Source organism: Triturus cristatus, chromosome 1_2 (genome assembly GCF_964204655.1).
Source record: "Triturus cristatus chromosome 1_2, aTriCri1.1, whole genome shotgun sequence".
NCBI lineage: Eukaryota > Metazoa > Chordata > Amphibia > Caudata > Salamandridae > Triturus > Triturus cristatus.
In genome coordinates, this window is record NC_140580.1 from 158,511,501 (window position 1) to 158,538,943 (window position 27,443).

General features: G+C 46.3%; 1 protein-coding gene across 1 annotated transcript in view; it reads left to right on the forward strand.

Moving 5' to 3' along the window:
• LOC146867001 (uncharacterized) overlaps positions 1 to 27,443 on the forward strand; it is a 171,857-nt gene that overhangs the window by 86,111 nt on the left and 58,303 nt on the right. The window contains exons 3-4 of the mRNA XM_085614766.1: positions 16,714 to 16,804; positions 17,173 to 17,298. The gene's annotated coding sequence lies outside the window, so the exon portion shown is untranslated. The remainder of the gene's footprint in view (positions 1 to 16,713; positions 16,805 to 17,172; positions 17,299 to 27,443) is intronic.

The window sequence follows — 27,443 nt, forward strand, 5'->3', positions numbered from 1 at the left end:
TGTCCGGAGTCTGTGCAGGCAGGGGTCTTGTCACCTGGGGGCCGCTTGTCGGGGTTTTCCTGCTATTGTCTTTTGATCCTTTCAGGGCCGGGTCGGGAGGAGTCCCAGACACCCAGCAGGCACGGAGCCAGCCCGCCGGGAGGCCGGAGGGCCGATCGAAACCCATCGTCCCAGGGGAGTTCAGAGGTGCGATAGAAACTGCTCCTCCCTCTCGCATCCCCTGGAAGCGTGATGTCCTCCAGCCGGAGTGGCGCCTCGAGGCTCGGGTCGCGCTGGGGCCGGGCGGCCATCTTGTTGCATGGAGTGGGCACGCGGGCCCGGGGTGGCCGAAAGGAGGGAGGCCGTGGACGGGGATGTCCGGGGTTGGTGCGGGTGTCCTGGTGGGAAGGGTCGGCTGGGCCTTGTGCTTGGGCTGCAGGTACCAGGTTTCGGTGGTGCGGGGGCACGGAGGGCCATTCTACGAGGCCGGGTCCAACAACTTTATTACCTGTTTTGGAAATTTAGGCACTGCATTTGGATGCATACATCACATTCTCTTACATGTATGATTGTTAAGGTGTATATTATATTTGAGTGTATTCCTTATATGCCATATTTGCTCTAGCTGCATAAACATCTAATTAAATTATTTATTATTTTCTGTGATTACTGATCATGCCCGTTCCAAATACTATTGTCTGTCTGTCATTAGCAAACATTTATTTTGCCAAAGAACATTGCCAATGGGTCCCTGAATGCCTAAATCATATCCTCAAACACTAGAAGTGAACTAGACAGCTCTGCTCCTAACACTGACATTAACATGACGAGACTTACACCACCAAGCACTGCGCAGTTGCAAGTGGCCTCATGTCATGTGTGACTCCTTGCAACAAGAGCTGGACTTTTAGCCAACAGTGCTTCGAATAATTGAGTTTTTAACCCCCTGTTTATATTAATAAAAGTGATACTACAACATTCACCATGAAAAGTGCAGTTACCTTAAAATGCAGGACTTACTGAAGATATTTAACTCTGTGGAATGTTTTGAATAGGAGTTAGGCTATGAGTCGACAACATTTTAAGGGTGATCAGATGGTTCCAAGTTTGTAGAAACACATTTTTGTCAATGCTGGCCTTCCATTTAACAAATCAGAGGTATTTGTAAAGCATAACATGGACATTTGTAAAGCAGATGTACACCCACAAAGACATCTTGGTGCTCGTTCTTGACCTCAGAAGGATAAAAGGCTGAGTATACCCGCCAGGATTTTGACTTGTGACCCTAAAGTCAAACACAGGCCCCTACAGGTTACGCATTAGTCCACTAAGCCACCAGACCCGGCTTATGAATTCAGGGAGTTACATTCTTTGTTTATTTCAATTGGACCAATTGAACTTAATGACCTGTTAAAATAGTTTGTATAATGAATCCAGGGTTTGGTAAAATGGTGTCCTGGTGATCAGGAGCCATCTAGTCACTCTACTAATATGTAACATCGTTCCTGTGGATGTTTTCATATGCATAGAAGTCAACTGACTCCATGTCAGAAATCCCATGACATTATGGTATCAATTTATAGTAAAGTGCTGGCATGGCATTAGGGGTGCAATTCTTGGCACTTTCAAAATAACCAGACCATTAGGTTTGTCAATGCTTCCTCCTAGTATAGGAGATGGCAGTCTTATTGCTTGATGGAGCTGAAATCAGAATGGCAGCAGAGCTAGCTTCCAGCTGATTTCATGTTTTGCCAGTCTACCTTAACCCTCGCAATAGGACTGGCTTGGAAAATCCCCTCACAGCGCTGTGCATGCAAGTCCGCAGGCATGTGGGACATAAGTATGATAAGGGATCAGTGGCAGTTGTTAGGGAATGGTGGCGGGGGTAGGGAAAAAAGAAAACAGCTGCCGAATATTGGCCGCCACCTCTCCTCCGTCCTCCCTTTGTTCCTGGCTCCCAGTAGAACCCAGGCTCCTCTAGCCACCCAGGTCCCCCTAGCCAATCAAGACGCTGCTGTCACCATCATGACAGCAGCATGGTGGTTGGTCTGAGCGGTCTGTTTAAATGCTATTCTCCACCAAGGCTGTACAATGCAGCCAGGTGGAGAACATGCTAAGTTTGCATGATTGTTTGGCCGGCCCAAGATCGCTGGCCAAACCGTCATGCGCACTTAAGTGCACCAACCAATACTCCCCTTGCTGGCTGTGACAATGGCCTTGCCCCGCCCACCACATAAAACTACTCGGTATGGAAGAATAAAATGATAATAACGGTGGGGCCGATTCACAGAACTAATCTGAGATAAAATCCTAAATTTACTACTTTTGGTATTCACAGAAGGCATTTAGTAGTAGTAAAGTTAGGACTACTAACTTTACTACTACTAAACTGAGACAAAATCCTAACTTTACTACTTTCGGTATTCACAAAAGGCATTTAGTAGTAGTAAAGTTAGTACTTTACTACTACTAAATGCCTTCTGTGAATACCAAAAGTAGTAAGTTTAGGATTTTATCTCAGATTACTTCTGTGAATCGGCCCCACAGTTATTATCATTTTATTTTTTATTTTTGCCCTGCTCAAAGAGTAGTGGGGTGGCGCTCCTCCGCTTTAGCGGAGGAGTCGCTGCTGCAATCAATAACCCTGTCCTAGATGTCTTGGCAACACCCTTTCTCCCTCCTGCTGACACTCTGACTGTCTTTACCTACCAAATGAGGAACCTTTTGGAAAACCCAGGATTCATACTAAGGAGAGTGGAATCGGATAATCTTCCGAGAAGAGAGGCAAGAAAATTGATTGGCATGGCCCATGGTCAGACATTATTTAAGACTGACAACCAATGTGGCGTTGCTTCTCTACAACACGACTACAAAAATATGGTCTCAGCTATTTCAGTGTAGAGAGCACACTGACATATTTCTAAATTAGTCAGCACAAACAACTTTATTTGAACCTACGTGTAACTCTGAGGACGTGTGTGTTGAATGTTCCTTTTCAGAAACAAATGAAAGTGCATAAGTAGGTATCAGAGAGCTTCTAAACCCCGCCTCTATACAAGGACTCGGAGCAGGTGCAAAACTACATTTATCTTCATTGGGCAGCACCTTTATCGAATGACCATTCCTCTTAATCATATTACTGGGACACAGAGGCTTAATCAGACCATTATTCAATGCAGGTTCCCAATTTGCCTGAATGAAAGTTCTCCGGGGTTGTAGCAAGTGAATGACAGTTTCTCAAACTATTTGGACAACAAGATGACGCTGTTCTTTCAGCATTCAGAACATTAAGGTGTATCTTAGATCAGCGAGGTCATTTATTTCATCAACATGAAACATTCAACAACTCTTGATATTTCTTTTAAATTCTTTGGAAAGCTTTTATTTGCCAATCAAAGCATCATTGATGCATGGATGATTTGTCAGGGAAGAATGTCAGGCATTCTCTTTCTATGTTGGGTGAGCATCAGCTGTGCTCCTCCACTAAGGCGGAGGAGAGCTGCCCCACTTCTCTTTCAACAGTGCAAAAAGGAAAAATAAAATGATAATAACACGTTATTCTCATTTTATTTTTCCATACTGAGGCAGTTTTACGGGGCGGAGCTGGGCAGTCATCACAGGCAGCAGTAGGAGGACTGGTTGGTGCACTTAAGTGAGCATGGCGGTTTGGCCGGCCATCTTGGTCCGTCCAAACAGTCATGTGCACTTAGCATGTTCTGCACCTGGCTGTATTGCACAGCCTGGGTCGAGAGTATGCACAGGCTCCGACTCCATGTCTGATTACCAAACCAGACATCTCAAACCAAATACCACACTGCTGTCTTGCTGATGACAGCAGCGTTATGATTGGCTGGGGGAGTCTGGGAGCCTGGGTGCTGCTGGGCGCCAAGAACAGAAGGAGGACAGAGGAGAGGCGGTAGCCGGGTGCCGGCGTTCGTCAGGTAAGTTGTGTTTTCACTTAAAAAAAAAAAAATCTAACCCCTCCACCTCTGTTCTCTACCAGACACCAGTGGTGCAAGTATATCATATTTCAGATGGTCACCGCAAATAAAGTCATAAGTCGAGGAAGGCGCTGTTTTTGTATAAGATCAGGATTGGATCCCTTACAGTGGGGGCACAATCATGGGGCACAATTTATCAGGGGCGGGTAGCCGGTAGGGGCCTAGTGTGGTCAGTTAATTTGGAGAAGTCTTTTGCAACAGAAGTTACTCCAGGGAATGCAGGAGAGATGTAGGTCAATTGGGATCGCCAGGGGTTGCATCTGCACCTGCTGACTTGACCTTTGAGACCCCTGCTACTGGTCCTGCAATGTTCACAGGAACTGCGCAGGAATTGAAGGCAAACAAGCATCTTTCAGATAAATGTTTTTATTATACATTTCTTATAGTTACAATCCAGGCAGCAGGATGTAAAGATCAAACTTCACAACTGAACACTGAAAAGAAAAGAAAAGAAAGAAAATTTGTAGCGTCCTCCCCAGCCAGGGAGCATGTAACAGACCACGCCACACACAGAGCTCTGGTATGCAAGCCTTTATTCTTCAGCATGCCACCATTAACTGAACGTACTGCGTTACAATATGTATTAACCACACCCAGTCACATCAACCAGATTACATAATACTTGTAAGAACTCTGCCGAGGACTACTAAAGGCCTCAAACACACAAACAAAGGACTCGATCGAGGGAAGAAGAGAGGAAAGGAAAGGAGAGGTTGCAGTAGTGGGCTCCAATCATTGCTTTCTTCTAGAAAACATGAGGTTTGCTGTCTTCAAGAAATCAAGGACCTATGTTTCCATTGCCTGGCCTGCACTCCTGCATTTCGCTGCAAAACCTCTTTGACAGATCAGGAACATATGTTTACCACACACCTTAAACTGACCATGTTTTGGCATGATAGTTTGAAAGGGTCTTTCCCGCGATTTAGTGGGGATTCAATTCTTTCAGAAGATATGCTGGGGAAAAATGATGGAAATAAGCACAGCAATATCTTTTAGCATAATTGCTTAACATATAATTATTTCGAAGGGTTGGAAGGACAACGAACCCCGAAGTTTACAGACTGAATGCAAGACATGGGAAAGTTCTTCTAGGTTGACCGCCCTAGGCAATGTATAGTGGATGACAGCATCGATTTACCAGGTATAGGCTGAATTTGATAAATACTCAGGATATTAAAATCACGGTCTGTGCCGCGCAAACCTCCAATTGCAAATGTAAGAACTGTTGATTTTATGATACTGTAATAATAATGGTATTTTACCTAGGGTATCTTGGAACTGATACTTGCGGCTATAAAACACATTTAAAACATAGGTATTTTGGTGCACTGCATCTAAAAGCAGTATTAGTGTATTATTATCTCTAGACACCATTTTGGCGACAATTATTTTCATAAAAGCTGAGCTTGTAAAATCCTCCCAAATGTTACATATTTATTTGTACGCTGTTACTTCCGTTTACATGGGGGTAGGCATGACAGAGGAAGGCGAACAAGTATTTTTGGTTTCAGCTGTATGGTCCACTGAGTGGTCTCTGCTGATATCTAATAGGCCTGTACTTCCAGAGACCAAGGGGCATATGTATCAATATCCGTTATTGCGAATCTCAAATAGCGATATTTTGAGAATCGCTATTTGAGAATCTCATTCATTGACATCATCAGAATCATACTTCAAGTTTCCTAACGTGGTCATTGTACTGTTTTTCTTTTCTTTTAAGTAAAGCCTTTCTATTAGTCACAAGTTGTTTATATAATTACAGATCACTTTACTGGGTCTGATTTTTTCACTGTTTGACACTCTGTTCCTTTCAGAGCGGTGCCTCACGTCCTGAGCTGCTGCCAGGTGAGGTGATGTTCCTTACTCGTAATTGATGGGCAAGTTTCCATTGGACATCATAATAGTTGGTGCTATCAACTTACTAGCATAATTTTCACTGACACTTGATTACTTTTTCTACACAGGTTGACTAGTTCACCATGATCCTCCATCAGAGATTTTGTGTGGTGTAGGTTGTATTGGTTCCATTGATTACATTTTTTGGTCATACCCATTTTTGAGTACACACGCAGTAGCATTTTACATCTAGATCCTGAAGAAGGTTAGGCACTTGTTAGGTCATGATAGCCGAAACATGTAGACCACACTTGCAGTTGGTATGTTAAAACTGCACTTTGCACTGTTTTTAATCCTAACATCAAGAGATAACCAATAAAAGTCTTTTCTCTCTTGATAGTTAGTTTTAGCTCACTTTACACATTTCCACCTTAGTTTGCACTGCGCTCATCACTTACTTATAACATTTACAGCTTCTCGTCCTGTGTTTTAGTAGCCCTTAGTTAGGGATAACATCAATAAAACATCCCAGAGCTCCTCCCTCACAGTGGGTGGGTTGTAGCTCTTGACTGTACAGCCGGGAGGAGATCCCAGATGATGAAGCATGTCACTTCGGTGAGTGATGGGACTCCGTCCTTTAAGTTAGGACTTCCTGTGTAGGTCAAGTTTCCGGTGCACTGTTGGCACATATGTCACCATAGTTGTAGGTGGCGCTCCCAGACCCTCGGACTTTACTGTTGTGTGAATGAGGGGTTTGTTTACACATCACCTCTCGCTGCCAAATATCAGACTATCATGATTCTTAAATGGAAGCCATGGGGCAGGAAGGGATATATCTATATATATATTCAATACACCACTTTCAACCAGCAAATGCACACTTAGTTTTGCTATCTTATACAGCCCTCACCCAGAATGAACTTTTTCCATAATGAAAAGTACAAAGTACCTCTAAGAGAAAAGATAAGATTTACATTGGTCTGGCCCGCTTTTAGAATATGCTTGTCGATCCATATGAAGGGCAGAGCAAGGTGGTTCCCCAATATAGGAGGTCTTCAACTTCCTTTTCCTTTTTTCTGCCTCATGTAGCTCAGATCCATGTCCAAGACTTGTAATTAATAATATCCACCCACTGTGAGTGCCCATCTCACAACATCTGCCACAGAAGTGAGAAAAGATGGACTCATGTCTGTTAATGTTCATGAGACAACTTGGAAGAATTTAGGTTAGCAATTTTGCTGGCTACCCCATATACTTTTGTTTTTTACCCGCCCTCATCGCTCAGTATGACAAGGGTGAGTATGGTCACACTAAAGAGGAGGCCCAAAGATCCAAACAAATGGTTCAAGAGTTTTAGACAAAGTTATGCACATTCCTGTAATGAGGGATTAATTTACTATCAGCAACTCGTCCTCCAGGTGTCTTCTGCAAACTATGAAGGTTTTATTTATTCCTGTTTAGATTCTTTCATCATAATTTCCCTCTGACTGTGGCCGCTGGTAATTGCTTAAGGTGTTCCACTTTTCTTGCTGTCCTAAGTGCATCACTTTTTCCCAATAAATGTTCAATCAATCAATCAATCACATAATTTGTAAAGCGCACTACATACCCGTGAGGGTTTCAAGGTGCTGGGAAGGGGGGGGGAGGGGGCGGAGGCGCTGTTACTGGTCGAAGATCCAGGTCTTGAGTTGTCCCCTGAAAGTCAGCAGGTCTTCAGTTTGTCGCAGGTCGAGGGGGAGGGTGTTCCAGGTCTTGGCGGTGCGATGGGAGAAGGACCTGCCTCCGGAAGTGGTTCTACGGATGCGTGGGACCATGGCCAGGGCGTGGTCGGCGGAGCGGAGGTTCCTGTTGGGTATGTAGAAGGAGAGTCGACTGTTGAGATAGGCTGGGCCAGTTTTGTGGAGTGCTTTGTGTGCGTGGATCAGGAGCTTGAAGGAGATTCTTTTGTCGACGGGGAGCCAGTGCAGGTTCCTCAGGTGGGGGGTGATGTGGTCGCGGCACGGGATGTCGAGGATCAGGCGTGCGGAGGCATTCTGGATTCTCTGTAGTCTGCTGATGAGCTTGGACGGGGCTCCGGCGTAGAGGGCATTTTCCGTAGTCGAGTCTGCTGCTGACTAGTGCCTGGGTGACGGTTTTCCTTGTGTTGGTCGGAATCCATCTGTAGATCTTGCGGAGCATGCGGAGGGTGTTGAAACAAGTGGAGGAGACTGCGTTAACTTTGTTTGGTCATGAAGAGTTTCGAGTCGAGGATTACTCCCAGGTTGCGTGTGTGGTCGGTGGGGGCCGGGGGGGACCCCAGTGAAGTGGGCCACCAGGATTCGTCCCATGCGGAGGGGTTGGGTCTGAGGATGAGGATTTCCATCTTGTCTGTGTTCAGTTTGAGGCGGCTGTCCTCCATCCAGCCAGCGACGGCCTTCATTCCCTGGTGAAGGTTGGATTTGGCAGTGAGGGGGTCCTTTGTGAGGGAGAGAATCAGCTGAGTGTCGCCGGCGTATGAGATTATGTTGAGGTTGTGCTGTCGGGCGACGCGTGCTAGTGGTGCCATGTAGATATTGAATAGTGTCGGGCTGAGGGAGGATCCTTGAAAGACGCCACAGATGATCTTGGAGGCCTCTGATCGGAACGGGGGGAGGCGGACTCTCTGCGTTCTGCCGGAGAGGAAGGAGGTGGTCCAGTCCAGGGCCTTGTTACGGATCGCTGCGTCGTGGAGGCGCGTGTGTAGTGTGCGGTGGCAGACGATGTAGAAGGCAGCGGAGTGGTCCAGCAGGATGAGGGCAGCCGTCTTGCCTTTGTCCAGCAGGATCCTGATGTCGTCTGTGGCGGCGATGAGGGCTGTCTCGGTGCTGTGGTTGCTGCAGAATCCAGATTGGGATGGGTCTAGGATTTTGTTGTCTTCGAGGTGTCGGGTGAGCTGGGTGTTTACTATCTTCTCGATGACCTTAGCAGGAAATGGAAGCAAGGAGATGGGCCTGAAGTTCTTGAGGTCGCTAGGGTCCGCCTTGGGTTTCTTCAGTAGGGCGTTGATCTCTGCGTGCTTCCAGATCTCAGGGAAGGTGGCGGTCTCAAAGGACAGGTTGATGATTCTGTGCAGGTGGGGAGCGGTGGACTTGCTGGCTTTGTTGAACATGTGGTGCGGGAGAGGGTCGGATGGGGATCTGGAGTGGATTGTACCCATGTTCTTGATTGTCTCTTCGATGGTTACGTTGGACCAGGATGTCAGGGTGTCGTGGGCGGTGGGGTGCGGTGGGTTTGGTGTGGTGTGGTTGGCAGGGGTCGTCCAGGGTCTGAAGCTGTCATGGATGTCGGTGATTTTCTGGTGAAAGAAGGTGGCGAGGGAGTCGCACAGGGCTTGCGATGGTGGGATGTCGTTGGCGTTGGAGCTGGGGTTGGAAAGTTCCTTCACAATGGTGAAGAGCTCCTTACTGTTGTGTGCGTTGTTGTCAAGGCGGTCTGTGAAGGAGATTCTTTTGGCGGTCCTGATGAGGTGGTGGTGGTTGCTGATGGCGTCTCTGTGAGCAGTACGACTGTCTGGCGTCTTGTCGTTGTGCCATATGTTTTCTAGTTTCTGGCATGTGCGTTTGGAGTTGAGGAGTTCCGGGGTGAACCAGCTGACTCTTCTGCTGGTGTCTGTGTTGGTGGGGTTTTTCAGTGGAGCGATGGTGTTGGCGCAGTTGTTTATCCAGCGTTCGAGGGCGAGTGCCCCTTCATCTGAGTTGGTTGAGGTCGTTGGGGGGTTGAGTGCGAGGTTTGTTTGTAGTTGTTCTTCAGAGATTTTGCCCCAGCGGCGGCGGGGGTCCGTAGGGTGCTGTGGTGTGTGGGCAGTTTACGGAAGGAGAAGTGGATGCAGTGGTGGTCTGTCCAGGAGAGTTCGGAGGCGTGGCTGAAGGTGACGTGGGGGCTTGAGGAGAAGATGACATCAAGCGTGTGGCCGGTTTTGTGGGTCAGCGACGAGACGAGTTGTTTAGTCCGAGGTTGGCGAGGTTGTCGGTCAGGGTGGAGGAGTTGCTGTCATTGTTGTTCTCTAGGTGAAAGTTTAGGTCTCCGAGGAGGATGTAGTCGGTGGAGGTCAGCACGTGCGTGCTGATGAGGTCGGCGATGGAGTCGCAGAATTGAGGTCGGGGTCCTGGGGGTCTGTAGACGAGGGTCCCTCTTAAGGTGGTATTTGGGTTTGTGTGGATCTGGAAATGCATGTGTTCGGCGGTGCTGAGGGTGTCGTTGGTGTTTGTTGAGATCTTGATGGTGTTTTTGTGGATGATGGCGATTCCTCCTCCGGCCCTGTTGGTGCGGTCTCTGCGGGTGATCTTGTACCCGTCTGGGATGGCTATGGCGATGTCTGGCGAGGAGGCTTCGTTCATCCAGGTCTCGGTTAGGAAGGCGACGTCCGGTGATGTGGTGTCGAATAGGTCCCAGAGTTCGATGGCGTGTTTGTTTACGGAGCGGGTGTTAATCAGGATGCATCTAAGTTGGTTGGCTTCCGTTGTGGTGGGTGTCTTTGCGCTTTCGTGGCAGGAGAAGCTGCAGTTCCGGCAGGTGAGGGGGCCATGGGTGCGCCTCGGGGCAGCCTTGCAGCAGGTGTGGGTCCTTCCTGCGTTGAGAGCGATGAGGGTCTTGGTGTCGTAGCGGAGGTGGTTTTCCTGGCAGATGCGGGGGCCAGGGGTTCTGGCGCTGGGCGTGGTCCAGGCGCGGACGGGCGCAGACGGGCTTGCCTTAGGCGCGCCAGTGGCGCGCCAGCAGCACGGCCGCCCAGCGGCCGCCATATATGGGGAGGAGGGGAAGGAGGAGCAGCTGGGAGGCGGGAGGCGAAGGACGGGTGTGGCGAATGGGCGCGGAGGGGGCGGGGCCGCAGGGGAGGCAGCGGCAGGTACGGGGGATGGGAGACCGGCATGGGGCACGGAGGAGCAAGAGGTGAACAAAGCAGAGCGGCACAGAGCGGGCGGCGATCAGGGTACAGAAAGCAAAACAGGGGCACAAGCAGAGCGGCGATCAGGATACAGAAATACAGAAATCAAAAGCACAGTGGCACAAAGCAGAGCGGCGAGCGGGGGGCACAAAGCAGGCGGTGATTAGGATACAGAAAGCAAAACAGGGGCACAGGCAGAGCGGCGATCAGGATACAGAAATCAGAAACACAGGGGCACACGCAGAGCAGCGAGTGGGGGGCAGGGGGCACAGACCGAGCGGGAGCAAGACAACGGCGGCAGGGTAAACAGTGAAAAATAAACAGAGAAAACGAAGCAGTTAAACAACAAACCTAAGGGCCACCACTGGTCACCAGGGATGAGGCACAGGTGGAAGCCTACGGGTGGCAGCAGCAGCGGTCAGTGAGCAGCGGCAGCGGGGGTGAAGGTGGAGCTGCATCGGGGGGGGGGAGCGACCTACCAGGATGTTGTTTGCATGGCATTCATAGACCCATTTTCTGAAACTTTCTTTCAAGAAGCAGAGCAGGCTCACACTGACTGCCTCGCAGGGAAGAAAAGGTTGCAGTTCGTTGCCACTGCCTGGACTTAGGCTTCAAGAGCACTGCTTTAAATTGGGAAAAAGTGCAGTTACTCACTAAATTGAGCTGTGATGTAAGGGGCAGAGCGAGGAGGTGGGTTTATGGGTGGGACCAGGGGGCCGGGCTACTGGGAAACATTTACTGGGAATCAATATTTTCTTGGAGTGAGTGATAACAGATACAATTCTGCAGTCTATAGCAGGAGCGGCTCGTATTTGGTAAAAGAGGCAGGGCGGAGGAGGGGGTCAGGATGGGGGACGGATGGGGGACAATGGAAAAACATTTATAAAAGAGACAGGGAGGGGCAGGAAATGGGGGCAACAAAGACAAAAAATATAAAATTAAACTTTCCTGCAGCCAAATCGCATCGCGCTCGTCCACATCTCTCCGCTGCTGCAGGCAGGCACAATCCTGAAGCTGCTCTCAAATTAGAGCAGCTTCAAGGTTGGCCTGAGTACCCATAATGCGCACTCCAGGACAGACTGGGAATCTGTGCCTGCTCTCTCCAGCCCCAGCCATGGAGCTGGGTTAGAGAGGGGGCTTGAGACCGCCGGCCAAAAACCACATGCACAGTGTTGGTAGATCCCCCCACTCCCCTTCAAGCCTATCGTAAGCCTATCGTAACACTGACCCCGCCCCAAGCCCCCGGCACAATCAAAATAAAACGATAAAAGAGCAGATTTTAAACCCGCTTTATTATTGTTTTATTTTTACATTTTTATACTGCTGGCAGGGGGCCGCCACTGGTCTATATAGTTCATTCTGGGTGCCCTTGCACGTATAAAATGCTTCCACTTCAGATAGGTAAAGATTGTCTCTGCACAAATGGCACATGAATGACATTTGCATTTTGGCATTATACACAAATTCAGCTACAGCAATACTCCACTTAGCCATCTAAATAAAATGCAGATCTGTGCTCTGCACAATACACAATATGCGTTGGAGGCACATCAGCACTCTATAAATCAATCAATCAATCAATCAGTCGTCAGGGGTTTGTAGAGAGCGCTACTCACCCCTAGGGGTCTCAAGGCGCTGGGGGAGCAGCTCCGGATCAGTCGAAAAGCCAGGTCTTGAGGTACTTCCTGAACGTGTGCACGGTCGGTAAGAGTCTGTGAGCCCTCTATGCTACTTAATGATGAGCCAAAACACAGAACATGGGGAATGTGCTTTCCACTCACCTATTAAAGGACCCAAAAATGAGACTGAAGGCAAGCTATTTAGAGTTAGGAGAAAAGGAATTAATGTTAGACTTGCTACTTCTAAATAATGAATATGAAAGTGGACGTATACTTCATCAAAGATAACGCAATGCTTTTCAAGTCTGGTGCAAACATAACTCTTGTAGGGGATCACCTCATGACATGTACTTCCAGTCCAGGGCTTTTTATGACAACCCGGAGCTTTCTGGGTGCTGTAGTCTAGCTTTACTTCCAATGACCTTATAGGACCATCACATCTGGTAGCAATGATAGGTTTAGAGGGATGTGTACACACGCCTTTGAGCAACAGCGCCGTGGTTGGAACACAATTCAGCAATGCCTATGAACTCATGCCCATACTCCTATGATTCAGTGTACGTAAAACCACACCAGCACAAACTTGATGGTGTAGACCAGGTCAGCAGCACCTGACTTCTCACCAAGGGTGATGTTGCAGGTCGCCGGGCCACTGATTGCCACTCACAATTATTGATATAGTCCTTAACACTTACCATGATTATTACCTAATCAATAGAGGTTTTCATTCTATTGATCTTGAAAGGATAAAAGGATGTCAGCCTTGCTGGGTTTCAACAAGTGAGCTTAAGATCACAGCAACAAGTGCTCAACTCTCTCCACTGTCTGTCTGATTCTAGTCTTTCGAATTACCCTGAAAAACTGACTTTTGAGCGGCTCCTAGTTCACAAATTATCTCATGCAGCATGCTATTAGCGTTCAAATACCACAACGAGCAGGAGATGGTAGGGCTTCCCTGCTTCACAGGCCCCCATCACAAGAGAAAGCCACCCCCCCAATACACATTTGTTGCTGACATTTTCACCCCATCTGAAAGGGATATGTAAGGTAGTATTTGTGGTTAGTTGCAGTAAAAAGAGTATTAATACTAAAGGAAATCCTTTTCAGGAGCCTGTGAATATTATATGATTCCGTAAAATAACAATAAGGTGCAAAATGTATGCCTTGCCAATTTCTATGTGCCTTTTTATACCAGCTCAATCGTGCTGGGCAATTTTCAGGGTGAGGATGCTTCCATCAATTTTATATTTCTGAAGTCAGAGGGATTCTGAAAAATGCAAGCATCACATAAAAAAAGTATAGCAAATGCACACTGTCATTTAGAGATAGCCCATTTTCCATTGACATGACCAGTACATTTGCACAGGCATACAGTTTTACTGAGAAAACCATACAACGCACCATGACAAATGTGTGAAAATTGGATTTCAGCCAGTGGTGTAACCAGTGTGTGATGGGTTTAAGTGCAAGGACGGAAATGGGCCAGTGACTCATCTTTGAGCTGTGAAATACAGCAATAATCAGGGTTCTGTGGACCCCTCAGGCCTCTGTACCACAGTACCTGCTGCACCAATGAAAGCTAGCCTCTGTTTCCAGTGAATATTTGTCTTTTAGTAAAGTATCATGCTTTGTTTGGATCCTAGTAAAAAAATCACTGCCAAAGAGCGTGCTTTATTTGAGCTTTCTTAATTCCAATTTTAAAATATTAGTACATTTCATTTAGAGGTATTTACATTGTATTATGTGTTAGCAAATAAATGAAAACCTACAGGCTTTCAAAGATTCTCTCACTCTGCAGTCAGAAAAATTCAAGTAAACATCAATCTCCGTGTTAAAAGAAGAAGCAGCAGTTTCTAAGACAATCTCCCCTGACATTCAACCTCTGTGACAAGAGGAAAAAAACACAAATTGAAGGCATCTTTTTTGCTCTCAACTTTTTTAACTCCAGCATGGGTATTTTGGGAGTGCTGTAGCACCCCCACACGCTGTACTTCTAGTGCCTATGCCATTCCCAGGGAAAAGTTTAACACAAATGTTAAAAAAAAGAAAAGATCAGCCCAACAATAACTCCAACTTACTTTTTTCAACTCCTAAAGATCTCTGCAGCAGGCGCTGGAAGGATGGAGGCCTCAGCGGCTGCAGAAATCGAGTCCTTGTTCCTGAATGACTCTGGGTGGATGGGGGCCCAGATGTAGGAATCTGATCCTTGCTGCCTGGCTCCCGAAGGGTGCTGGTTGCAGGAATGCGGTACTTGCTGCTGCTGCAGGTGGTCCTCTCAGTGGCTCATCCACCTGGCTAGCACCGGAGGAAAATCTGGTCCGTATAGATGTTGCTCCTCGGTGCTCCTGCTGGCTCCTTGTGAAGTCTCCTCGCTGACGTACTGGCAACTAAAGAAGGCAAAGCAATTGCGAACTGCACTTTTACAAGGCTTCCATTTCTTTCTGCCACGTTGCGACCTAGATGGTGATGTCACATTGTGTGCCAATGCCAACGTGCATGTCACTGCCACTATGAATCATGCGAGAATGCTCCACGGAGTACAAATTCTGTGTATACTCTCACGATTACCATTTCATTGAAAAACCCTAACATACTGCAGTGAGTACCGGTACTGTCCCTGGGCACTGAGAAGTTCTGGTACTCATGGCGAACTATGGGGTATATCAACAACAACCGGCGATAATTATCGCTCAGCGCTCTTAGCGTGAGGATAAGTATCGCCGGCTAGCGTGAATTTTTATCGCTGAAATAGCGTGCTATTAGCAACGCTTATCTCAATAGCGATAAAAATCTCCACGCTAACAGGCTAACGTGAGATTATTGCTGGAAACCCAGCGATAATCACACGTTACCTTGTTGATAGGGACAGGCAAACTTAGCCATGATATCCTCCTTCCATAGGATATCATGGCTAAGTCTGAAAGGGGCATATCAACAAGGGCTTTATCTCTGCTTTTTTTGCTTTAAAAGCCAAAAAAGCAGAGCTAAAACTAGCGCCCTATCAACAACAGGGTGCTAACACGCAAATTTGCATGTTAGCACCCTTTTACTCTACGCTTCCCCTTGCATCTCTAATGAGATGCAAAGGTGGCGTTCCAGAGTAAAATAATAGGAGAAATGTCGCTAAGCGACATTTCTCCTATTATCAAGAATGTCGCTAACCCTGTTAGAGACAAAAAAAGCAGCGCTAACCGCGGTTAACACTGCTTTTTTACGTCTGCTAATTTTCAGACTTAGCCATGATATCCTATGGAAGGAGGATATCATGGCTAAGTTTGCCTGTCCCTATCAACAAGGTAACGTGTGATTATCGCTGGGTTTCCAGCGATAATCTCACGATAGCCTGTTAGCGTGTAGATTTTTATCGCTATTGAGATAAGCGTTGCTAATAGCATGCTATCTCAGCGATAAAAATTCACGCTAGCCGGCGATAATTATCCTCACGCTAAGAGCGCTGAGCGATAATTATCGCCGGTTGTTGTTGATATGCCCCATAATTAGCAGACGTAAAAAAGCAGCGTTAACCGCGGTTAGCGCTGCTTTTTTTGTCTCTAACAGGGTTAGCGACATTCTTGATAATAGGAGAACTGTCGCTTAGCGACATTTCTCTTATTATTTTACTCTGGAACGCCCCCTTTGCATCTCATTAGAGATGCAAGGGGAAGCGTAGAGTAAAAGGGTGCTAACATGCAAATTTGCGTGTTAGCACCCTGTTGTTGATAGGGCGCTAGTTTTATCTCTGCTTTTTTGGCTTTTAAAGCCAAAAAAGCAGAGATAAAGCCCTTGTTGATATGCCACTAAAAGAAGTTCCGGTACTCAGTATTAGTGAGTACCAGCCTATTTAAAGCACTGTTCATGAGTATTACAGATCATATATCTACAGAGAGAAAAAAGGCATACAAACTGATATTTGGAGGTTTTGTAAAATACTGCAAAAGTAAATCCAAGACTTTTAAAAGTAAGGTGGTGGTGGATGGGTTACAACTTGTGGAAAATGGTATTCTGCAACAATGGAAGAAGCTGCCTTGTACTATGAAGAACATAGGGCCTGATTTAGATCTTGCCGAATCTGGTCCCACCATCACTTTTCTGAAGATTTTCCACCAGCTTACATGGCAGTCTGCCAGCTCCATTTAGATGTTGGTGGGTCTGTGGACGAAAGTCCGTCCGACTGCAACTGTTTCTGCCAGAATTTTCCTCCCTCGTCAATGGCGAGACCACAGTGACTGCGGAGGAAGTCAAGCCAAGATTACCACCAGGCCAATCACGATGTGCCTTTCCGTGGAGGAAGCTGTGGCAGGAACACCTGCAAACCTGAGTTGGCAGAATTGAAGCAAATGAGGTAGGAACTTACATATTTTTCTGTTTTCCTCTTCAGTTTCCATCTTGGACCCCGCTGTCCAGGTCATTCCTTTGCTGCCACTACTTGACCATGATGCTCATCAACTCAGTTGCTGCCGGGATCAAAGGTAAGCTTCTTTTTCACTTGTATTACTATAAATTGTGTGTTAAAATGTGCTTTGTATTTTTAATTGCACTTACATGCTAATTGTTTCTTATGTGTAATGCAGTAGTGTTCATTTTACAACTCATCAATGTAAAATAAACACACCTGTATTAACACTTAGAAAAATATTTCTTTGTTGTGGTGGTTGTGGGTGTTGTGCTTGTGATGCCTGTGGGTGTACACACAAAAGTGTGTGTATGTTGTTTGTGTGGTATGCTAGATGTAAAAAAGGGGCATAAAACATCACCTACATATATTTTTTGAGCAAACACAACATATATGTGTAGTGTCACATTAATAAGTAGTACTTTCTCGTCTCCACTCCAACAGGGACTCATCACATCAGTAATCCACTGCTTGGAGAATGCCAGCACAATGGGGAAATCTAAATAGACTTGGCACGAACCCACCAAAGAGTACTGTTAGCCAGCAGAGGAGTCAGCTGCATCAACAGAGGTACATTGCTTACACAACAGAAAATAGTATGTTGATGCAGATGGCTGTTTTTTTTATTGGCATTTTCCAAAGAGTGACATACAAAAGAGAAAAAAAAAAGAAAGAGAAAAAAAATAAAAAAAATAAGAGACAGGCAGTCATGATCATAGCTTACATAGTCTGTGGTAGTACAAAGAACACATATTGATCAATAGGAATATCTCCAGTGGCTAGTATAGGTCTAACGAATAACCCATGGTATGCAACCACATCTACGCTGCCGTTTTCGACCTTACGGCAAGTATCATAAACATGCAGTGATTACCATCATGTGCAGTGGTACTGTACAACATAGTAAGGATCAGGAGGCAGCGCTAATCATGTCCCTTGGCCCTACAGTACCTATGATGTCTGTGGAGGCGTAGTGTTAGGCTCCTGTGAACGCTGTAGGTATGTTAACAGGGGTTGCCAAATGTCCACCGGTCTAGAGGCGGGCGGCTGCAATTGAGCATATGTATCGCTGGTGGTGTTGCAATATGTCATGCTGTGTAACCATATGTGGAGTGTGGGGCTAGTTTTACCTGCCCACCTAAGGGCTACCTCGCGTTTGTTTAGCAGAAGCGCTATCGCTACAAAGCGATGCCGAGAGTTGGAGAGGTCATGGACATACCCCAATAGCGCAAAGGAGAGGCGATGGTGCTATGTCCATTTCAACCATCTTAGACATCTCACTGAAAATCGATGTCCAGTAAACCTCCAACTTGGGACACGTCCACGTCATATGGGCAAAGTCCGCCTGCGGGGCATTACATTTTCGGCAGGCATCAGACCGCGCTGGATCAACATGCAGATGGCTGTTGATATTGCTGGCGGGACACTGTCAGCTTGAAGGAGTACTCATAACAGCCACCATGGAAGGACAATGGAAGTCCTGCAAGGATTTAAATAAGACCCATGATGAGTTGTAAATACTTTTAGTTGGCTCTGCTGGGCATGACAATGTCTATGAAGATGATTTTGCCAGAAGGTCAGAAAAAAGGTTATGCCACTGTATTTAGATTTCTGCATATATATGGCAGTGGATAGTTCCAATGTATCCTCCAGTTCAGTGAGGTTTCAACCACATTATAACTATGGTATACTTTCAGAAACATCAAGAGAAAATCAATTTTGATCTTAGTTATGCTTTTCACCCTAAGGGGATTCTGTGTGTGCCCTTGTCAACCCTACATAATGCTTGCACTGTTTAGAATGCTTAGACTATCATTTGAATTCAGATTATTGTCAGAATAGCTGTATGATTTCATGCCTATTAAAATAAATATTTCCTTCCAAAGTTTTTATAGGAGGGGGCAGTTTTTTACCTCCTTGTTACCAAAAATTGAGGTTTTTACCAAGAAGTATACAAAAAGAATAATTGATGGACATTATGCAGAATAATGTCATACATTCACACCAGTCCAAAGATCTGGGCCTAACTCCATCTTGTTTTTGCTCCCCATGGCATTCCAGTCTTAAACCAGCCATATGCAAATCAGTCTTGACCCTGCGCCCAATGGGAGCAGTCTAGCCCAAACTGCCAGGCCAGGTCCTCCCCGGACCTGAAACAAGCATCCTAAGACTGGTTTCGGGGTTTCACCCCTCATCAGCCAGGATTGCTTGACTCCAGTGCCATAGAGAGTAAGGGACTTACGTCTGTGTATACCCGTCCCACTCTGGATGACAAATGCAAAAAGAACAATTGATGGACAGAATGCAGAACAATGTCATACATTCACCCCAGTACAGAGATCTGAGCATAAATCCATAGTTTTTTTGCTCCCAATGCCATTCAAGTTTGAATCCAACCATATGCAAATCAGTCTTGACCCTGCGCCCAATGGGAATAATCCAGCCTGAACTGCCAGGCCAGGTCCTCCCCGGACTGGAAACAAGCATCCTAGGACTGGTTTCGGGGTTTCACCCCTCACAGCCAGGATAGCTTGACTCCAGTGGCACGGGACCCACGTCTGGGCATACCCATCCCACTCGGGGTGACACATGCAAAAAGAACAATTGATGGACAGAATACAGAACAATGTCATACATTCACCCCAGTACAGAGATGTGGGCCTAAATCCATCGTTTATTTGCTCCCCATGACATTCCAGCCTGGCTGATGAGGGGTGTTACCCCGAAACCGGACCCAGGATGCTTGTTTCTGGTGAAGGGAAGACCTGGCTTGGCAGTTCGGGCTGGAGCGTTCCCACAAGGAACAGGGTTAAGACTGATTTGCATATGGCTGCGTCCCTGTCTGGGGTGGTGTGGTGAGCAAAAGAATGATGGATTAAGCCCAGATCATTGTGACTGGGGGTGAATGTTGCATTGTCCAGCATTCCGTCCATCAATTGTTTCTTTTGCCAGGTCTTCCCTGTGGCTAGACATCCTTGAATTGCTCAGAAGTAAGAACATACCTTTTATCATAGGTTAGATGCCTGAGGTTAAAACCTATATACACACATGCTCAAACTGGGCGAATGTTGGAAAATGGCCCTCTCTTAAGAGTCACTCCAACCTTTGTCCTTATTCCTGCTCCTCTTTTTCTGACCTTCTTCTTGTTGGCCTTAGGAGTCTGAGCACTTCCCCACTGCTGACCAGTGCTAAAGTGCCATGTGTGTCTCCCTTAAACATGGTGACCTTGGTGCGTACCGGATTGGCACTTTAATTTGCTTGCATGTCCCTGGAAAATAGCACTACATAGACCCAGGGGCTGTAAATGGATTGCTACTGCTTGTGCCACCCTCATAAGTAGCCTTTCAAACTTGTCTGTGCAGTTTACTGTCACTCCGACTTGGGATTTAAACTACTTAACAAGCTTAAGCCCCCCCCCCCCTTTGTTAAATTTAAGTCACCCCTAAGATATGCCCTAAGTGCAGGGTGCTGGGTAAGTAAAAGGTAGGACATGTACTTTTAAGTTTTACATGTCCTGATAGTGACAGACAGCTAAATTCATTTTTCACTGCTTTGAAGCCTATTCCTTTCGTAGGTTAACATTGGAAATTCCCTTATACACTTTAAAGTGGTAATTCCTGATCAGAAAGAAGTAACTACTTCATGTTTTATATCATTGGAATGGTAACTATGAATCCTCTTTATTGCTGAAGTTGGATTTACCATTACTGTTTTAGAAATGGCACTTTTAGAGAATATACATTTCTCTGCACTTACTGCTCTGTGTGCCTTGCAGCACGTCTCCAATACAATCTGGGGGGTGACAGCTACACTTTGTGCATTCCCTTTGCTGCGCTATCAGCCTTACCGGAGCAGAGTTGTTGGTTCTCTTTGTTGTCGTCCCAGGAGGGGCTGCCTGCTGTCATCACCGCTGACATCACCGTGCCTGGAGGTGCTACTGCGGGGCAAAGGCGCTACACGGGACTCCGTATCCCAGGAGCCCGTGTGTAGTCGCACCTGTGCTTTTCCCCGCCCACCCGCCCCAGAACACTTAAAAAAACCTTGCGGAACCCGCTGGCGCGGGTCCCGCTGCGCTATCAGCCTTACCGGAGCAGAGTTGTTGGTTCTCTTTGTCGTCGTCCCAGGAGGGGCTGCCTGCTGTCATCACCGCTGACATCACCGCGCCTGGAGGTGCTACTGCAGGGCAAAGGCGCTACACGGGACTCCGTATCCCAGGAGCCCGTGTGTAGTCGCACCTGTTCTTTTCCCCGCCCACCCGTCACATTTTCGTGATGCCCTATTAAAGACGCGACGATATCCGCTTCGCGGTACCCGAGCGGGACGCGCCGGACGAAGCCCGGACCAAGGGCGGGCCCGTTTGAGCCCGTTAGAGGCCGGGCCGGGCCCTCTCTCTTCGAAGCATCTAGAAAGGTTAGTCAATCCCAACTATCTACTTCTACTTCTTGCCTGCAACTAAAGGGACGTATGTATTTCCATTTTTAACAATACTGTGGCGTACTAGTATCATCCTATAGTGTATCCCGGGATTACAAGCAAAGATCAACCTAAACTTTTCTTTGTATAATGTCTGCCGCCCCTGATGTGGGACGGAAGTCTTTGGTTGGTACATTAGATCAATTCCTGGTAAGAGTGTCATCTATCCTGGACAAGGAAATCGAATACACCTAGAAACGCTTGTCGTTGGGCTCTCTTGTAGAAAAACGTTCCTCTCTGGGCTATTTGACTCATGTGCACTCCCCGGTACGCAATGCTGAACAGGGAATCAATAATGATACAAGCTCTGTGACTGGCGTGCCGGGAAACAATTCTCCCCTACATGGAAGAACATCTCACTGCAACCCAGACTCTGTAGAAGTAAATCTTAACACCAGGTCAAAAATAGGTCAACCAAATTTAACTCAATCTGCTGGTACACCTGTGAACGTAAAAACAAGGTCCGCCACGAACCCAAAGGTAAAAATACCTCCTTCAAACACCAAGGAGAATATGAATAATCCAAGACCGAAAAGGAAATGCAGAGAACCGCTAAATGGAGGACAAATCGCGAAGACAAGGAGAATCATCTCCGAGGAAATTCCCGAAAAGTCCCCTGTCCCCACAGGAGTAACCCCAGAAGGTGGAAAAGAGGGAGCACCAATCTTGTCTAAACTTGCTCCACCTAAGGATCAGCAAAATGAAGGAGTCGATTTTTGGGGAAAAATGGAGACTATATTTTATAAAACTTGCCAGCCAATTTACGATAGACTGGATGGTATTGATAACAGATTGACTTGTCTGGAGTTGATGTTCTCGTCAGCACAATCTCGACAGAAAAATGTCAGTAACTGTCAGACGTGTGATAAACTACCCGTCAATCCCCCTAACAAAAATGTTTCATCTGTTAATGCTGCCCCCATCCCTATTGCAACCTTAACTAAAACAAATCCTCCAGTGTTGGGCCAGGTAAACCGGGAGACCACCAAGACCATTACTATAGATAACGTAGCGAGGGGGAGGAGCGCACTGGCAACAGCGAATGGTAGCCCGGTAGAAAAGCAATCAGGAAGGGATGCACCTAGTACTCCGGCAACCAGAAAATTTCCAAATATACATCTCCCTTTGGAATCTAGACCCTATGTGGTAATATTGGCAGGGGTCAAGCCTTTGGATATAGATAACAGGGAGGATTACGGGGAACTGAAGAATAAATGTGTGTATTGGCTAAACTCCAATCGCCCCTTACCCCAGCATGTTTCAACAGAAATTCTCTTTGTGCGATGAGTTAACTGGATAGGCCCAACGAGGAAAACAATAGAAGGAGACTGTATAATAATTAATTTTAGAGATACTAGGGCAGTGGAGCACATCTGCAGTTGGCAGAATTTTAACCATTGCACTCCCATTCTCTCCCTTCCCCTGTCCTTCTTCTATTGTGAACATCAACAATCCTACCCAGCAGTTTGTGGCCAGAGAGGTTCTGATTTTAGGCCCAGACCCAACAGAGGACCTAATGTGCAATTTGAGGCAAACGGGTCTTCTGGATTGGAAGACTGTGACTGACGGTCAAATTCCCCCTGCAAGAGGAATAAGTTAAGTAAACCAGCCATAACCTCTGCAGAAAATCGGGTAGCTTGTATTTTTATAACTGAGGATGCTGAAGTTACTAGTGAAACCATTGAGAGAATAACAGCTGATCAGTACCAGAAAGGGGAGAAATGTCGACCAACAACTGGGACAGGGGCGATATCTGTGCCAAGCTGTGCCACAGTCTTAGATGGACTAGCCGGTATAGTAGAGCCTGGAGCCATAATCAACGAGAGTACTCCCACTAATAATAATTTGGCTCACTCGGAAAGAGAAAACCTAGGCCTTCCACGATGGAGCCGAAGACCTAACAGGGGGGGAACTGCTGAGAATGGCACCTTGACCATAATTTCCTGGAATATTGCAGGTTTAGGCCCAAAAATGGTAGACCCTGATTGGTGGGGTTTTATACTTAAATCTGACATATGTCTCTTTCAAGAGACATGGTCAATAGATCCCCTGCTATGTAATGGGTTTCTTAACTTTTACATCCCAGCTTTAAAAAACGCAAGAGGTCGCCCGTCAGGTGGGCTAACCATTTGGCTTAAGCAAGATCTAGGGTGTCGAGTCACTCAAGGATCTAGAATTAGCGACGATATTCTATCCATAAAGATTGTTTCAAAGTCTGGGATTAAGCTAGAAATGTTTAATGTTTATGCACAAGGTTTGCTGGGGGGGGGGGGGGAAAGTCTCTAGTTGTAAAGTTACTGGAAGAAGCAATTGATTCCCTGCCCTCGAATATCTTACCTATCATAGCAGGCGATTTCAATACATCATTTGAGCCTTTGGATCATGACATTTCCCAGCTTACTGTGGAAGAAGACGTTAGCTGGGGAATTCCACCCCTTGAGATTGCACCTGTAAAAAGGTGGACGGAGGCGGCAATCCAGCTAAATGGACTATGCCTGGGCAATCATATGAGAGCAGCTAATGGTAGAAGTTTGTCCGATAAATTTGGAACAAACACTTTTGATAACGGTCGCAGGGCAAGCAGAATAGATTATCTACTTATTCATACCAAACTTTGGCCCCACTTCACTGATATGAAGGTAGTTAACCGTATAGAGAGTGATCACCACCCATTAGTCTCATTATTTAACATGTCTTTACTTGGCTATATATCTTTGCAGCAAGGTATATATGAGTCTGAACATCTTCTGTCTAATAGCATGCGCCATTTAAAATGGGATCGGATTGCTGAAGACCCAAAGGTCTTATTAGCAATTAATGAAGAAGTTACCTCCGTATTAGAAGTATTAGGTAGATCACCTGAAGGACAAAGCCCTTGCCAGACAGTGGTGGAAATTCATAGCAGTCTTTTTACGGGCCTGCGAAAATATTTTCTAAAGCCAATTTCCAAAAGAAATCCCAAACTCCATAGAAAGGAGGGCTGGTACAATAATGATTGCAGGAAAGCCCGGGCAGAACTCGGTAGTGCACTTAAATTGAAGGATCCACTACTTGTAAGATCTACTAGGTCACATTATGGGAAGATACTGAAAGAGGCAAAGGGTAATTGGGACAGTGAAATGTGGAAGGATCTCCTTGATGCTGGCAGGAAAAAGAATAGCAAAGATTTCTGGGATACTTACAAATGGGACAGGGGTGGCATAGCAGAGCGACCACAAAATAATGTGGCACAGAATGCATGGGTTCATTATGTTAAACCCCAGTATGCCGCACCCTGCGAAAATACCCTTAGTGATACCTTCAGCCATGTATACTATGATAAGGCAATATTTTCATTAAAAGATGTAGATAGAGCCCTGGATAAAGTGGTTGGGGGAAAAGCTCCAGGTATGGATGGTATCCCTGCGGACATGTATATCAAAAGCAGAAACCTTTGGTCTATCTATATAATGCGACTTGCTAATGCAATTGCTCAGGGAGCTGACATCCCTCCCTCGTGGAAGGGTGCAGAAATTGTCCCAGTATTCAAAAAAGGCGACAAATCAATTGCAAGCAACTACAGGCCGATTAGTCTAATTGACTCAATTCAAAAAATTATAGGCCGTATGTTCCTCTACATAATCCAAACCTGGATGGATGACCAGGATATCCTAAGCACAATGCAGGCAGGTTTTCGATCCTGGACAAGTACAATTGACCAAGTCTTCCGTTTTGTCAATTTATATTGGAAGACGGTGGTCCTGGGAAATGGTGCCCTATATTCTGTGTTTGTGGACCTCAGAGCCGCCTTCGACCTGGTTCCACGGAGAAGGCTCTGTCAGGTTTTGAGGGAAATGGGCATTGCTCCTGAGCTTCTTGCCGTGATCATCCGTTTACATGAGGAGAATGTTGCCAGGGTGCGGTGGGGGGGCGTGGGGGAGGTGACCGAGGACTTCCCGGTTGGCAGGGGAGTGCGGCAGGGTTGCGTCTTGACGCCGACCCTGTTCTCGCTCTTTGTCAACGGGGTGGCCAGTCGCCTCTCACTGACCCCCACTGATTCACCTGCCCTAGCAGGGGTACGCATCCCTATCCTCATGTTTGCGGTGATGACACGCTAATTATCTCGAAGACCCCCAGTGGCTTACAAAAGGCCCTTGGATGTTTTGAAGAATTCTGTGTAGCAAGGGGCTTGGAAGTTAACACGGGAAAAACAAAGTTCATGTCGTTTAATGGATCAAAATCCTTTAAGGGAAAAATATACATGAACAAGTTACCATTGGAGGAGGTTACCTCATTCACATATCTGGGGATAACATTACAAAAAGATATGCAATGGGGCTGCCAACTAGACCGTGCCGTGCTACAACACAAGCAAAAATCAGGTGCTCTCCTGTCTAGATTTAAATCTTCATTCACTAAGCCAATCTCTCCAGTTCTAGAAATCTATGGGGCACAGGTCCTGGGCTCCTGCCTTTATGGGGCTGAGCTCTGGGGCTTTAGCAATTTGAACAGCCTGAAGGTTCTAGAAAATGTGTTTTTACGCAAGGTTACAAATCTCCCCGCTAGTACGCCACTGCGACCATTATTATTGGATCTTGGCAAAAAACCATTGGAACATCTGGCGAAGCTTCGTCCAATATTATATTGGCGCCGACTTTGGTGTACAAACGAACTTACTCATTATAGGAGTGGCTTTGTGGATATAATAGAGTCTGACAGGTCCCAAAAAATAACTTGGTTGCTCGGGATCAAATCTCTTTTGGGCAATATAGGCCTAATTGAACTATGGACAAACCCTGCAAATACTGTCTTTCCATCCAAAGAAAAGTTGAAAATAATGTATTGGGAATGGGTCTATAAGTCGGAAATTACCCAAGGTCTTTCCAGCCATTTAACATGCTGTTTTCTCGATTTAAAAGCCCACCCTCTCTTAGAGAAGTTCTGGGACATAATTGAAAAAACCTCAGATCGCAAGCTATACTTCCAATTGCGGGTGGGTACATTACCCGTTGCAGAATTTACTTCTAGATGGGGGGGACAAGGTATTAACAACGATAGGTGTTACAAATGCGTAGAAGAATGCGAGAACATAGGACATGTACTATTCTTTTGTCCAATGTACGTAGCACCCCGAAAAATATGGATAAAACCTATCTGTAGACTCCTGGGAATCAGAAGGTATGCTACTGCCCTTCGCATTTTGTGCACTGATTCTGCTCCCCCGATCTGCATAGCGGTGGCCACATTTTTAGGATGGGCCTGGGGTATGAGATCTAAAGCTCTGAGGCACACCGTAAATTCCTCCCCCTAAAATAAAACTACAGACTGATAACACTATCTGATGTAGTTATTATATGTAGGAAGTCAATGAAATGAGACTATAAAGTTACACCACATAACTATCTGGGTAATACAAGTTGATACGGGTTGGCCCCTTTTTTATGTTCTTGTTTTTTTAACATTCTTTTAGAAAAAGTTTAGCTTGTCGGTTGATTGGAAATGTAATTGTGAGTTTTACTTTTTTAGGTAATTTATGAACTGTTTTTATGTAATGTCTGAAAATGTGCTTTATGACTTAATTGCCGAATAAAGCTGATTGAATTGGCATTCCCTTTAGATAGCCTCAAAACAGGAAGGATAGGTGTGTCTGCATTCTGATGACCTTGCCTGGGCAGGATGGAAGGGAGGGGCTGACAATTCACATGATTATGCTGTGTTTGGTCATGACCCCACACAAATGACTGATTACCCCCCCCCCCACAGATCTCCTGGCAGACATGACTGGGTTGAAAGGGATCCTTGTGCTGCTTTGAAGTCACCCCCACATTAAAGGCACGTTTGAGTATAAGTACCGGTTCTCTGATCCCCCCAAAAATCAGACACTACTGACCTGTTAATTAGCTCTGTCAGAAGAACTGCTGTGCTGCTTAAAGGACTCAACTGGACTGCTGATCTGGAAGTCCTGCCTTTCTGTTTGTTGCCATGCTTCCTGCTGACCTCTGACTCTGCTGAAGCAGAGCTGGACTCTGCCTTCACTGTAAGTGATCTCCAAGGGATTGGTTGCTTGAGACTCAGGGATATCAAAATATCTATTCCTGCTCCTATGCCTGGATCACTGGAATTGGCCGGAATAAAATCAGCGCATCGCCTAGTAACCAGTGCTTTGCCTCTAGAGAGCAACTCGGACAGCGTATTGCTGCCACTGCAGCTTGGTGAGACTGATTCATCCCCTCTACTGCATGGCAGAATTTGGCACATCACTC